Source organism: Erinaceus europaeus, chromosome 2 (assembly GCF_950295315.1).
Source record: "Erinaceus europaeus chromosome 2, mEriEur2.1, whole genome shotgun sequence".
Classification (NCBI taxonomy): domain Eukaryota; kingdom Metazoa; phylum Chordata; class Mammalia; order Eulipotyphla; family Erinaceidae; genus Erinaceus; species Erinaceus europaeus.
The window spans coordinates 103,230,254-103,244,331 of record NC_080163.1 but is presented as its reverse complement, the minus strand read 5'-3'; positions in this window follow the sequence as shown (position 1 = coordinate 103,244,331).

Below are 14,078 nucleotides of genomic sequence, written 5' to 3'. Positions count from 1 at the left end.
TAGGCGGTGGTCTAGTTTTACTTTTCTACTTTTCTTCACTTTCGCAGTCCAATTTTCCCAGTACCATCTGTTAAAGAGGCCTTCATTATCCCCATTGAATGATTTTGGCCCCTTTGTTATATAGTACTTAGTTGTATATGTATGGGCTCATTTCTGGGCTTTGAATTCTGCTCCACTGATCCAAGTGTCCATTTTTATTCCAGTATCATGCTGTTTTGATTACTATTGCTTTGCAGTATCAACTAAAGTTGGGAAGTTCTCGGAAGTGCTTTGGCAATTTGTGGCCTTTTGTGGTTCCACACAAATTTTTGGACAAGTAGTTCAATTTGCTTTAAAAAAATGGAGTTTTGATAGGGATTACATTGAAATTGTAGATTATTTTTGGGAGAATGGAACTTTTAATTCTTCCAATCCAGGAACAGGAAAGTTCTTCCACTTCTATGTGTCCTTTATTTCCTTTAGCAATACCCTATAGTTTTTGTTGTAAACTTTCATGAGATTTACACCCAAGGTATTTAATCTTTTGGGGCTCAATTGTAAATGGTATTGAGCTTTTTATTTCCCTTCCCTCTGATTCCTTGTTTGTATACAGAAAATGCCACATATTTATCTGCACTGATTTTGTATTTCCTACTCTACTGAATTTAATAAGCATTTCCAGTAGTTTTTGTGTGTGTGGAATCATTGGGTTTCTCTAGATATAATATCATGTCCTCATCAAATAGTGACAGTTGATTTATTCTTTTCCAATCTGTTAGCCTTTAAAAACTTTCTTGTCTGGTTGTGATGGTAAGGCCTTCAAGAAATATGTTGAACAACAGTGGAGACAGTGGCCATCCTTGTCTGGTTCATGATTTTAGGAAGAGAGCTTTTAGCTTCCCCCCACTGAATATAATGTTAGCTGTGGGTTTGTTGTAAATGGTCTGTATTATGTTTAGGAATGGTCCTTCTTTTTCCATTCTCTGGTGGGTCTTTATCATAACTCTTGTTGAATGCCTTTTCGGCATCAACTGATATGACCATGTGATTTTTACCTTTCTTTTAGTTGATATGATGAGTTACACTGATTGATCTGCATATGTTGAACCAACCCTACTCCTAGGAATGAATCCCTGGTCTTGGTTAGTTATTCTCTAGATATTGTTGCTGGGTTCCAGTTGCCAAGATCTTGTTCAGGATCTTTGCATCAGTGTTCCTCAGGGATATAGGTCTATAGTTTTCTTTCCTGGTAGAGTTATTTCCTTCTTTGGGGATCTAAGTAATATTTGCCTCATAGAATGTGTTTGATAGTGTTTGCTCTTCTTCAGTTTTCTGGAATAGTTTGAAGAGAATAGGTGCTAGTTCTTTGAAAGTCTCATAAAATTCACTAGTAAAGCCATCTGGGCCTGGGTATTTATTCTTGGGAAGATTTTTCTGATGACTGATTCGATTTCTAAACTAGTATTTGACTTGTTTATATACTTCCTATTGGATTAGGTTCAGCAGGCAGTATGGAACGCTAGAAGAAGAAGCAGGCAGTATGATTCTGGAATTTATCCATTTCATCTAGGTTGCCTAATTTATTCCCATTGTAGCCAGTGGTTTATCTATTTATCCTTTAAAAAAAACAGCCCTTGATTTCATTCATCTTTTGAATTGTCTTTCTGGATTCTATTTCATTATTTTCTGCTCTGATTTTGACTATTTCCTTTCTTCTGCTGACTTTTTGGTCTCTCTGGTACTCCTATTCTAGCTGTGTCAGTTGTGATGTTAGGAAGTTTAATTAAGATCTTTGCTGTTTGTTAATATGGGCCTGTATTTCTGTAAATTTCCTCTATAAGATAGCTTTTGCTGCATTCCATAGGGTCTGATAGTTGGTCTCTTTGCTTTATTCCCCAAGTAATTTTTAAATTATCATTTTATTTCTTGAGTTACTCAGTTATTATTAGAAGTGTACTGTTCAATTAGCTAGAGGGGGTATTTCTTTGTGTCTTTTTGTAATTGATTTCTAACTTCACCACCTCATGGTCTGAAAAGATACTTTTTATGATTTCAATATTCACATATTTATTAAAGATATCTTTCTGTCCCAATACATGGTCAATACTTGAGCATGTTCCACATGCACCTTGAAAGAATTTTCATTCTTTTTTTGCAGGGATGAAAGATTCTAAATATTTGTTAAGCTCATCACATCTATGACTTCATTGAAAGCCTCTATTTCCTTGTTTACTTATTTTTTGTCTTGATGATCTCTCTCTCTTGCTGTGAGTGGTGTACTGATATTTCCAACAAATACTGTGCTGCTGTTTATGTCTCCCTTAATGTCAGTAAGTACCTTTTTTACATATTTGGTTGCACATATATTGGGAGCATAAATACTGACAACAGTTATGTCTTTCTGTTGGACTGATGCAATCACTATATATTATCTGTCATTTTTCACCTTCTTTGTCTAAAAGTCTAATTCATCTTATATTAGGATAGCTGTTCTTGCATTTTTGTTTGCATTATTGCCTTGGAATGCCTTATTCAAACCTGTCACCCTAAGTTTCTGTTTGTCTTTCTTTTGGATGTATGTTTCCTAGAGACACAATGGGTCTTGCTTTTTAATCTATTCAGTCACTGAATCTTCTGACTGGCAAATTTAAGCCATTCACGTGTAGGGTGATTAATGATAAATGTGATCTGCTTACAGCCATTCTGGTTTGTGTTTCAAGGTGATTTTATGTTCTTGTTGACTCTTTTCCTAGTTGCTTCTATTTTTTTTGTTGTTGTTGCTGTTTGTTTGTTTTCATATTTATTTTCCCTTTTGTTGCCCTTGGTTTTTTTATTATTGTTGTAGTTATTGTTGTTGTTATTGATGTCATTGTAGTCAGATAGAACAAAGATAAATGGAGAGAGGAGGGGGACAGAAAGACAGACATCTGCAGACCTGCTTCACCACTTGTGAAATGACTCCCCTGTAGGTGGGGAGCCAAGGGATCAAACCAGGATCCTTAGCCTGTCCTTGCACTTTGCACCACATGCACTTAACCCGCTGCACTATCACCCAACTCCCCTGTTTGTTGTTTTATGTGGATGGTTTTCAGTAATGGTCTTGCCTACTGTATATGTTTTCTATTTCTCTTCATGCTATAATTCCTCTTGGGGTTATCATGAATATTGTGTATAACTTACAATATCTAAAAGAGTCTTTTAAAAGTTGGCCTTGATTTGCCAACATGAGCCCATGTCTCTCTATTTTGCTATCCCCTTTCTTGTGTCTGTTTTCCCTGTTGTGGTGGTGGTGGTTCTGTTACAATACTGATCATGTCATTAATACATGGAATGTCATTTCACTTTATCCTTGCCTCTAGGGTTTGCTATGAAAAAAATCTGATGAAAACTTCATAGTTCTGCCTTTGTATTTGAATCTCTTCACTTCCCTTTCCTTGGTTTTGGAGTTTTACAATAATGTCTTGCTGTGCATTATTTTAGATTCAAAAATTTAAGCATTCATTCACCTTCTTGGATTTCTGTATTTTGAACATTGCTCAGAATGGAAAATTTTCTACTAAAATTCCTTTAAATATGTTCTCTTCCTCAGAAATCCCAAAACTCTGATTGTCATCTTTCTGATGGAGTCTATTTCAGAGTGAAGTGCTTCATTTTCCTAAACCCTTCCTCTCTAAGAGTCTTAAATTTATAGAGTGCGGTGGTTGTGTCTTCTAGTATTGACATTCTCTTCTCTACCTGATTAAGTCTACTTGTCTCAAGTGGCCTCCCCCAGGGCTCTGTTCTGGCTCCTACGCTATTTAATATTTACATCAATCACCTCCCAGAAACTTCTTCAACGAAGTTCATCTACGCTGATGACATCTGCTGTGCAACTCAGGCATCCAAGTTCGACATCCTCGAGGAAACACCCACGAAAGACATGCCTCTGATATCTGATTACTGTAAAAAAATGGCGACTAATCCCTAGCACTGCAAAAACGGTATCATCTGTTTTCCATCTACACCATGCCTCGGCCTCGTGTGAGCTTAATGTGCAGCTTGGCGATACGAGAATCCAGCATGAAGCCCAGCCAGTCTACCTTGGCGTTACTCTCGATCGCACTCTGTCATTTCATGAACATCTCATAAAAACTGCAGCAAAGGTGGGCGCAAGGAATAACATCATTGCAAGACTGGCCAGCTCCTCATGGGTTGCGAGCGCTTCCACACTACGATCATCACCTCTGGCATTATGCTATTCCACCGCAGAATACTGTGCCCCAGTATGGTTCTGTAGCCCCCATGTCCACTTGGTCAATTCCAAATTATATTCCTCCATGAGGATAATTTCTGGAACCATCCATTCCACCCCGGTTCCATGGCTGCCAGTTCTTAGCAACATCACCCCACCAGATATTCGTCGGGATGCGGCATCATCTAAGTTCATTTCCCATGTCTACGCTCGACCGGACCTGCCAATATACGCGGATATCTTCGCCCACCCTGTTCAACGCTTGACGTCTCGTCATCCAATCTGGTCCCCTACGCCTACACTGAACTTCTCTGTTCCAGACTCTTGGAAACAGAGTTGGCAGTCAGTTGAGGTAAAGAACAAACACCTCATCGCAGACCCCTGTAAGCGTCAACCCGGCTTTGACCTAGCATGTTATGATTGGGCCCTCCTCAATCGCTATCAAACAGGCCATGGCCGGTGCGCTGCTATGTTCCATCGCTGGGGGAGCCAGAGACAACCCAAACTGCCCCTGCGGCTACAGACAGACTATGACCCACATAGTCAATGACTGCCACCTCTCCAGATTCAAAGGAGGTCTCGAAACTTTATATCAGGCTCAACCTGACGCTGTTGACTGGCTACGGAAGAAGGGCAAACGCTAGAAGAAGAAGTCTACTTCCAGTCTCTTATCTCAACCTGAACTGTATTCAAGGTATCCTTTAGGCCCTGCAATTCTGCTTTTTTTTTTTTTCTTGTACTTTGTAATTCTTTTGTAATATGATCACTATGGTCTTAAATCTTAGCTTTAGTTTCTTGAAATAATTTCATGATGAGTTTTCTGAATTATAAGTCATTTTTTTCTAAATCTGTGTCTGTCTTGTTGTCTAGATTTTCAGTCATAGCTATGTGTATTTCTCAGTTACCACATTTAGTTTTCTTTTGTTGTACCAATAGGATGTGCTGTGGATAAGGTGTTTGATTTCCCTATTTATCTATCTTTTTAAAATATTTTTTACTTTGTTATTGGGTAGACACAGAGAGAAACTGAGAGGGAAGGGAGACAGAGAGGACAGAGGAAGAGAGACAAAAGACATCTGCAGCCCTGCTTCACCGCTTATGAAGCTTTGCAGATGAAGACCAGTGGCTTGAACCTGGGTCCTTGTGTTCTGTAATGTGAGCACTTAACCAGGTACGCCACTGCCTGGCCCCCTAATTATCTATTTTGATGGGGGAAGGAAAGACTTTTATCCTGAGTCACCAGGCCAGTTCAGTGTCTCTTAAGTTGATATAGGGTCTCCCTGCTGCTGTTCCAGCTTCTATGGGTCAACAGCATTGGAAACTCACAAAATCACAGTTGTAAATTAGTGAATTCTTAGGTGATTTTTTTTAAAACAGTGTTTTGCTCCTTAAACTCAGATCCAGAAGTGGTGCAACTCAGCCACCAATTTCCAAATTCAGTAGCAGCTGTCTCTTTTTTTAGTCCTGGGAATTGTTCCTTCACATATTTTTCATCCACAAGTCACACATGTCTAGTCTCATATGTGGCTCAAGTGCTTTTCTTATTTCATATATATTGTTTCTTTGACTCAGACCCAGAAGTGATGTGTCTCTGCTGTCACTCTCCCAGTTTGGTGTCAGCTGTTCCTGAGTATGGACTTTTTGTCCTAGGAATCTAACCCTCACCCCTTTTCCATCCATGAGCCACACACCTGTGGCTTGGTGAGTTTCGGAAGAAATAACAGTCATATTTTGTTTTGTTTCCAAGTGATTTTCATTGTTTTTCCTAGTTGACTGGAAAAAGCAAAATGCAGCTGCTGCTACTCCATTGCCATACCTCCAAAAGTCCTCCTGCATCACTGTTTAATGTTAACTGACTCAGCTAAACTGTACTTTATTCTTAGATGCTTATGTCACTTTTCCTTTTTTCCTCTCTGCCTATTACTTATGTATACATGCACTCATTTATGCACACATGCACAGGCACACACACACGCACATATATGTTTGTGTATATATGTATATATGTATAATTAGTTATCTCATTTAAAAATCATTTTGTAAAGAAAGTTTTCATAGAAAAGCATATCTAATTTTGATTAACATCTTAACAGTGTCCTGAAAAAAGGTTGAATGATTTTATAATCTGCTCAACTATTTTCACACCCTGATCTAGACTGCACTTTCTTAATACTTTTTTAATATTTAACAAAAGACAAGAAGCAATGCCTCACCTTTTAACACTACAGTGTCATACTGTAAAACTAGTGTTTTATTAACCTTTATTATAAGTAGTGATTATTTAAAAAAATTCTGCTGTTTTCATCACCTCTGATCTTTTCTCCATTTCTAAGCTATAGTTTCCAAATTCAAACTTCATTTTTGCCCCTCACACTGAAGTCAAGGTGGCTGAGAAGAACACATAGTTTCTAATAATTAAAGGTGCAAATTTTACAATGCTTACTTTTAAGGGTCAATCAGAATAAAAACATAAAATTTATACTTATTTGTAATTTTTCAGTGACTAATGAGGTTCAGAGTATTTTACGTTGTATTTATTTTCTAAAGCTCTAAATCAGCTTGTTTCTACTTTGATATGTTATTATAGTTTTCTATCACTGAAGCTAAGTGACTTGTATCATACATAAACATTTCCTGTAGACATAGACTTAACTACTTCTATACTTTCTTTTGATTTTCCTCAATCATGCTTTTATCAGTATATAACTTTGCAATAAAACTTATCAGTATATAACTTTGCAATTAAACCTCTTTGAGAGTCTTTCACATGTTTGACATATATTTTTCAGGCACTTTAAATATAGAAATTTTAAAAAACATATTTTGCATAACATAATAGTAAACACAGAAATTTATTTTTAGAGATTTTAAACCTTTGATGCTTTCAAATCAATAGCAGCAACAGTAGACATATTAATAAAATGACTAGAAAAACTGAAATTAAACATTTAATATAAGTAAGATGATTTACCAGTCATTTAACATCATTATGTCTCTTATCTATCAAAGTAACTTTGGAAATGGGATACTTTATTATGGACACACTGCACATGGGGGAACTGAGACACTGAAAGTTTTGGTTACATGTCAACCAATGGCTAACAGACATTGTATCCAATAGTTTGCCCAATCATTTAGATGAGCAAGCCCTAATATGAAAACTTTGCATTTCAAATATTACTATTTTGGAAAAAAAAACAAATATTACTATTTTGTATACTTTTAATGTCTTTACCTGGGATGTGCACATGATTTGCTGAATTTATATCTATTCAATGTTTTAAAAAAATAGGGAAAGTGGTATTTTATAAGCCACTTCTCTTAAGGGTAAATGCATCTCCTTAAAATATATATCAGCACATCTCACCCACCTCTAACATTCCATCTTTCTCTAACATGGGAGAGTGACCAATGTTAATCCCTTTAGCTGTAGATTTTGATTACTGTGTTTCCATGGTACATTCCAAAAATAAATTTGCATTATAAATACTATAAATTATCAATCTTGCAAATGGAAAAATGTATTCAATGCACATTGTTTCTAGTTATATTTTAGTTGTTTATGTTAACTTTTTTTTAATGATATATTTAGGGAGTCAGGCGGTAGCACAGCGGGTTAAGCGCATGTGGCGCAAAGCACAAGGACCAACCAGTGTAAGGATCCCAGTTCGAGCTCCTGGCTCCCCACCTGCAGGGGAGACGCTTCACAGGTGATGAAGAAGCAGGTCTGCAGGTGTCTATCTTTCTCTCCCCCTCTCTGTCTTCCCCTCCTCTCTCCATTTCTCTCTTTTCTATCCAACAATGACGACATCAATAATAACTACAACAATAAAACAAGGACAACAAAAGAGAATAAATATAAAAAATGATATATTTATCTTTATTAAAATGATATATTTATATATTTATGAGAGAGAAAGAAAAGAAAAGAAATAAAAAAAGAAGGAAGGAAGGAAGGAAGGAAGGAAGGAAGGAAGAAAGGAATAGGAGGGGAATAAAAGAGAGAGAATCAGAACATCACTTGGTACAAGCAACTCTAGGAACTAAGCTCTGAACCTCATGCTTGAGGGTTCAACATTTAATGCACTACACCACCTCCCATGTCACAGTTATTTCAATTTTGAACAACTATTCTCTATATAAATATTTGATTTCAATGCTTCCAATTTTTATACTATTAGAATTTTTCTATTTCCTTTTTATTTAAGAATCCTAAAACAATTTTAGTATGCTGTTGTAAGTGGATATTAATATGAAACAAAGATTTTATTGAATGGTTATGTTCCTTTCCAGTTTTATAGCTATTGTCACATTGGTTTCTAAAATTAACTAAATTATACTCTCCAGGAATTAATACAGTATATATTTCTTGACTATTAAATAAATGCAAGTATAATTTTTTTCTCAGCTGTAGTTGTTTTTTGGGCAGCTCAATAGCACTTTATCTTAGGTAAATTTATGTATTTTTTTTTTACCAGAACACTGCTCAACTCCGGTTTATGGTGTTTTTCACTTACATATAATGGACACATATGGATATAATTATAATAAAATGATTAAAACTGGTTAAGTAATAAATATTTTAAATTATAAATCACATATTGGGAAGTACAGGCTACCTTCTGAATTAAGATGAACATTTTACTACAATAGCTTCTTTGAGGTCTAAATCATAGAATGATAAAAAAGTCAGAGTGTATCAAATTGACTTCCCATATTTATTTTTCAAATCATGGAACTGGGAATCAAGGAACTTATTTGTACTTTTTCCTTTTTTTTTTTTTTTTTTTTTACGTCCAGGGTTATTGCTGGGGCTTGATGCCTGCACTAAAATATACTGTTCCTGGAGGCTATTTTTCCCCTCTTGTTGCCCTTTTTTAAATTAATTTTTTATTGTTGTTGTTGCAATAATTACTGTCATTGCTGCTGCTGTTGTTGTTGTTAGATAGGACATAAAGAAATAGAGAGAGGACGGGAAGACAGAGACTGGGAGAGAAAAAGACCTGCAGACCTCCTTCACCACTTGCAAAACAACCCCCCTGCAGGTAGGGAAAAGGGGGATCCTTATGCTGGTCCTTGTACTTTACCCCATGTGTGTTTAATCCACTGCACTAATGCCTGGCCCCTGTACTTATTTTTTTAATTTCTAAAATGCTGAGTTCATAGGCTATATTACTAACTTTAGTTTCCAACAGTATCCTGCGAATATTAACAGCTATTATTCTATTTAAAAAAAATGGGAGTCCAGCAGTTTCGCAGCACAAGAAACAGCATATGGATCCCAGTTCAAGGACTCCTCACCTGCAGGGGAGTCACTTCACAAGCGGTGAAGCAGGTATGCAGGTGTCTATATAACTCTTCGCCTCTCTGTCTCCCCCCCATTTCTCTCTGTCCTATCCAACACTGACAACATCATCATCAACAACAACAACTACAACAATAAAAAAGAGGAAAAGAAAAACAAACAAAAAGAATAAAAATAAACTTGAAGATATTTTTAATTAATTGAGCTCGACATACATATCAATTTATGTTCCCCAATTTAAGTAACTGCAACTGTCTAAGCATCACAATCAGAATGGTGGGAGTGGGGGTGAGAAAAGAATGTGTAGAAAATATTTCTCATATGACAGAAATTAAGAGACTCCCAGTGGGGGTTAAAATAAAAACCCTTCTGCAACCCACAATGACCCTGGGTCCATGCTCCCAGAGGGATAGAGAATGGGAAAGCTATCAGGGGAGGGAGGGGGTGGGATATGGAGATTGGGTGGTGGGAATTGTGTGGAATTGTACCCCTCCTACCCTATGGTTTTGTTAATTAATCCTTTCTTATATAAAAAAGAAAAAAAAACCCTTGTTAGAATTCCAAAACAGTTGCATTTTTTTTTTTTTACCAGAGTACACTGATCAGGCAGTTGCAGTTCCTTATGCATAATGCCAAGATGTGATTAAGAATTTCTAGGGGAGTCAGGCGGTAGCCCAGTGGGTTAAACACAGGTGGCACAAAGTGCAAGGACCAACATAAGGATGCTGGTTCAAACCCCTGGCTCCCCACCTGCAGGATGGGGTTACTTCACAAGCAGTAAAGCAGGTCCACAGGTGTCTTTCTCTCCCCCTCTCTGTCATTCCCTCCTCTCTCCATTTCTCTGTCCTATCCAGCGATGACAACAATAATAACTACTACAATAAAAAAGCAAAGAATTTCTAGGACTGGAGACAGCTCAGCATTAGAACACAGTACTTCTATAGCTGAGGGCCCAGGGGTTTCAGTTCAATTTCTGGGACAATCATATGCCAGAGTTGAGCTGGATCTTTTTCTCTCATTTTCATAAAAATAAATTGAAAATCTTAAAAAATACTTATCAAAGGGAAAACTCTAAACCCCACCCAAATCTATCACTACCCTGAGAGAAAAAAAAAAATGAAGGACACTTGGAAGTAGTAATAGCTGTAGGTGTGACTTAGGAAGACAAGGCAGGACTATAGAAAAAAATGGGCAAATATTTTTATTTATACATAAATACATAGAGATAGTTACAGAAATAACAGTCAACCCATATCTGTGACATTGAGAGAACTATTGCATTTTCCAATGGAGTAAGTATAGACTCCCACAGGTGGGAATGGTGTGCAATTACCCCTGATTTTGTACATCAATATTTAATCACCAATAAAAAATACTTATCATTTAAAAATTAATGTTTTAGACATAATTTGTGACTTAATTTACTGTTTTGACATTTTTTATTTGTGGTTAACAGTAGTTTACAAGCTTATAAGATTACAGAATGTACTTCTAGATTGTTAACTGTGATTGACTTTCAGATAAACTAAAATGAGGAAGCAAAAGCTGGGTAAACATATTCAGAAAATTTTCAGAATAATCTCACTATTAGGTTATAAGAAAACTACTTTTTTTCTTTTACAATCTGGATTATTAGTTCTGGAGCAAGTTATTCTATAAATAAATAAATAAACAAACTGAATGACCTCTGAGGCACTATAAAACAAAGGAGATGTAATGACAAAATGTGTTAAGTGTCTTGCTTAAACAATGCCAGCAAAGTTAAAGAAGCTCAACTGACACAAAAATGATTTGCTTAGTATGCCATATATGCAATATTTTTATAATAGGCAAATTAATTTATGTGATGAAGAGCAGATAGATAATATAAAAGTTTATATTTTCTTACTTTTCTTGTTCATAATTCCATCTTGCACTCACCTCTTTAGCATTAGCTAAGATTTTTTTCAACATTTTTACAATGAGACCAGATCACCACTCAAGTTGCTCTAGCACATGGGGTGCTGGGGATCAACTCAATAGTCAAATCCAACATACTACCCTTAAAGCCACCTTCCCATCTACCACGAAAACAAATTTGAATAAAATTTACCATTAAGAGTCTTACAGCCAGTGTGTTTTTTTAAAAAACCAAAGAGAAAGAAAGTCACAATCTCAAACAGCATGTTTAATTTGTCCCAAATTAGCTGCAGCTGGATCCCTCATAGAATATATTGATGACAAATATATTTCAGTTATTTTTAAGATCATATTCTCCCAGGTGCTTACTAAAAAGAATGTGTATGACTTCCAAAGGACAGAATGTTGTGGGTGAAGAGCCAGAAATGAAATGAAATCTCAAGCAAAAGAAGTTAGCAGAGTGATCTAAGCATTTAAGAGCAAGGGTGACCAAAGGTGAGGTGATCAAAAGAACAAAAAGGGAGATCTACTATACCTTGTCTTCTGGTAGAGTAGAAAAGATTAGGGTCAGCCAGATTTTGGCTTTAGTTTTAAAATAAAAGTGCTAATGGCCCAGAGATAAAAAGCCTTTTTAGCAAAATACTTAAATAGGGGTAAAAAAAAACATATTGCTTAAAGTTCATGTATATTTAAGTATAGATAACTGAAATACTATCACATGATTTAATTTTAGGAGGCTAGGTATACAAATACATTTAGTTCCAGAAAAGGAAGAGGAGGTAAAGGAAAAAATATGTAAATGTAAAGAACAAGGTTTCTTTAGCTTTTTCTGGGAAGAAAAATACAACATATGTGAGGCAATGTAGAGGGAGATGTTTAGAAGGCATTCAGGTCCTGGCTATTGAATTTACAAAGTAAAGTAACCTGTTATAATTTTATTTACTTTTCATTAAATTAGGTAGTCTTTAAACAGCAGTGAATTCAAAAGGGGAAGGCCTTCATGATAACTTTAGCTTAACTGGAATTTATGCCATCCCACAGCCTTTTAAGGTTCTTTTTCTAAGACCTTATCTTCACATAATGTGAAAAGAATTACTGGAGATCACAACAAAGGAACAGCAGCATATGAGCTACTCTCTTCCCTGATCCAGCTTTCTGTTCCTTTTCCAGCCATGACATCATCTCTCCAGACAATAACTTGGATCCACCTGCATATCAGAGTTCAGGCTCAGGGGGAAAAAATAAAAACTAGTATAGCCACAGGCCCTTTGGAATATAACTAAATATGCCTACCAGCTATCTACAAAATGGAGTACCCCCCAACTCTTCATCTGCACTATTCCAGCCTTTAGGTTCACTATTGGTCAACAATTTGTTTGGCTTTGTATGTTAACTCTCTTTTCAGTCACCAGGTTCTAGATGTTAGCATGATGCCAACCAGACTTCCCTGGACAGACAACCCCACCAATGTGTCCTGGAGCTCCACTTCCCCAGAGACCCACCCTACTAGGGAAAGACAGACAAGCTGGGTATATGGATCGACCTGTCAATGCCCATGTTCAGAGGGAAGCAATTACAGAAGCCAGACCTTCAACCTTCAGCATCCCACAATGACCCTGGGTCCATACTCCCAGAGGGTTAAAAAACAGGAAAGCTATCAGGGGAGAGGTAGGGATATGGACATCTGGTGGTGGGAATTGTGTGGAGTTGTACCCCTCTTATCCTGTGGTTTTGTCAATGCTTCCTTTTTAGAAATAAAAAAAAAATAGGGAGTCGGGCTGTAGCACAGCGGGTTAAGCGCAGGTGGCACAAAGCACAAGGACTGGCATAAGGATCCCGGTTCGAACCCCGGCTCTCCACCTGCAGGGGAGTCGCTTCACAGGCGGTGAAGCAGGTCTGCAGGTGTCTATCTTTCTCTCCCCCTCTCTGCCTTCCCCTCCTCTCTCCGTTTCTCTCTGTCCTATCCAACAACGACGACAACAATAACTACAACAATAAAAAAAGAAATAAAAAAATAAAATAAAATAAAAAGAACAACAGCATAACTGACTAAAGTCTAACTGTGAATGTCAAATAATCAGTGGGAAAAATGTCTGATTGTAAGGCATGTCTCTAATTTTCTTTATGCTCATAAATTCTTTATATAACTAAACTTACACACTTTTAACTGCAGTTAAATAGAATGTACTAATTATTCTACACTGTTACACATTGGTTTTTTTGCTATTTTCCCCTTTTGTTGCCCTTGTTGTTTATTGTTGCTGTTATCATTATTGTTGTTAGTAGTATTGTTGTTAACTATTACACATTTTATGTGTAATCATATTATTTTGGAAGTTTTACTAATGACGGTAGAAATGAAGTTTTTTTTTTTTGCCCTTTATAATTTTCTTTTTTTAAAATTTTTTATTTAAGAAAGGATTAATGAACAAAAACATAAGGTAGGAGGGGTACAACTCCACACAATTCCCACCACCCAATCTCTATAGCCCACCCCCTCCCATGATAGCTTTCCCATTCTCTAGCCCTCTGGGAGCATGGACCCAGGGTCATTGAGGGTTGCAGAAGGTAGAAAGTCTGGCTTCTGTAATTGCTTCCCCTCTGAACATGGGCGTTGACTGGTCGGTCCATACTCCCAGTCTGCCTCTCTCTTTCCCTAGTAAG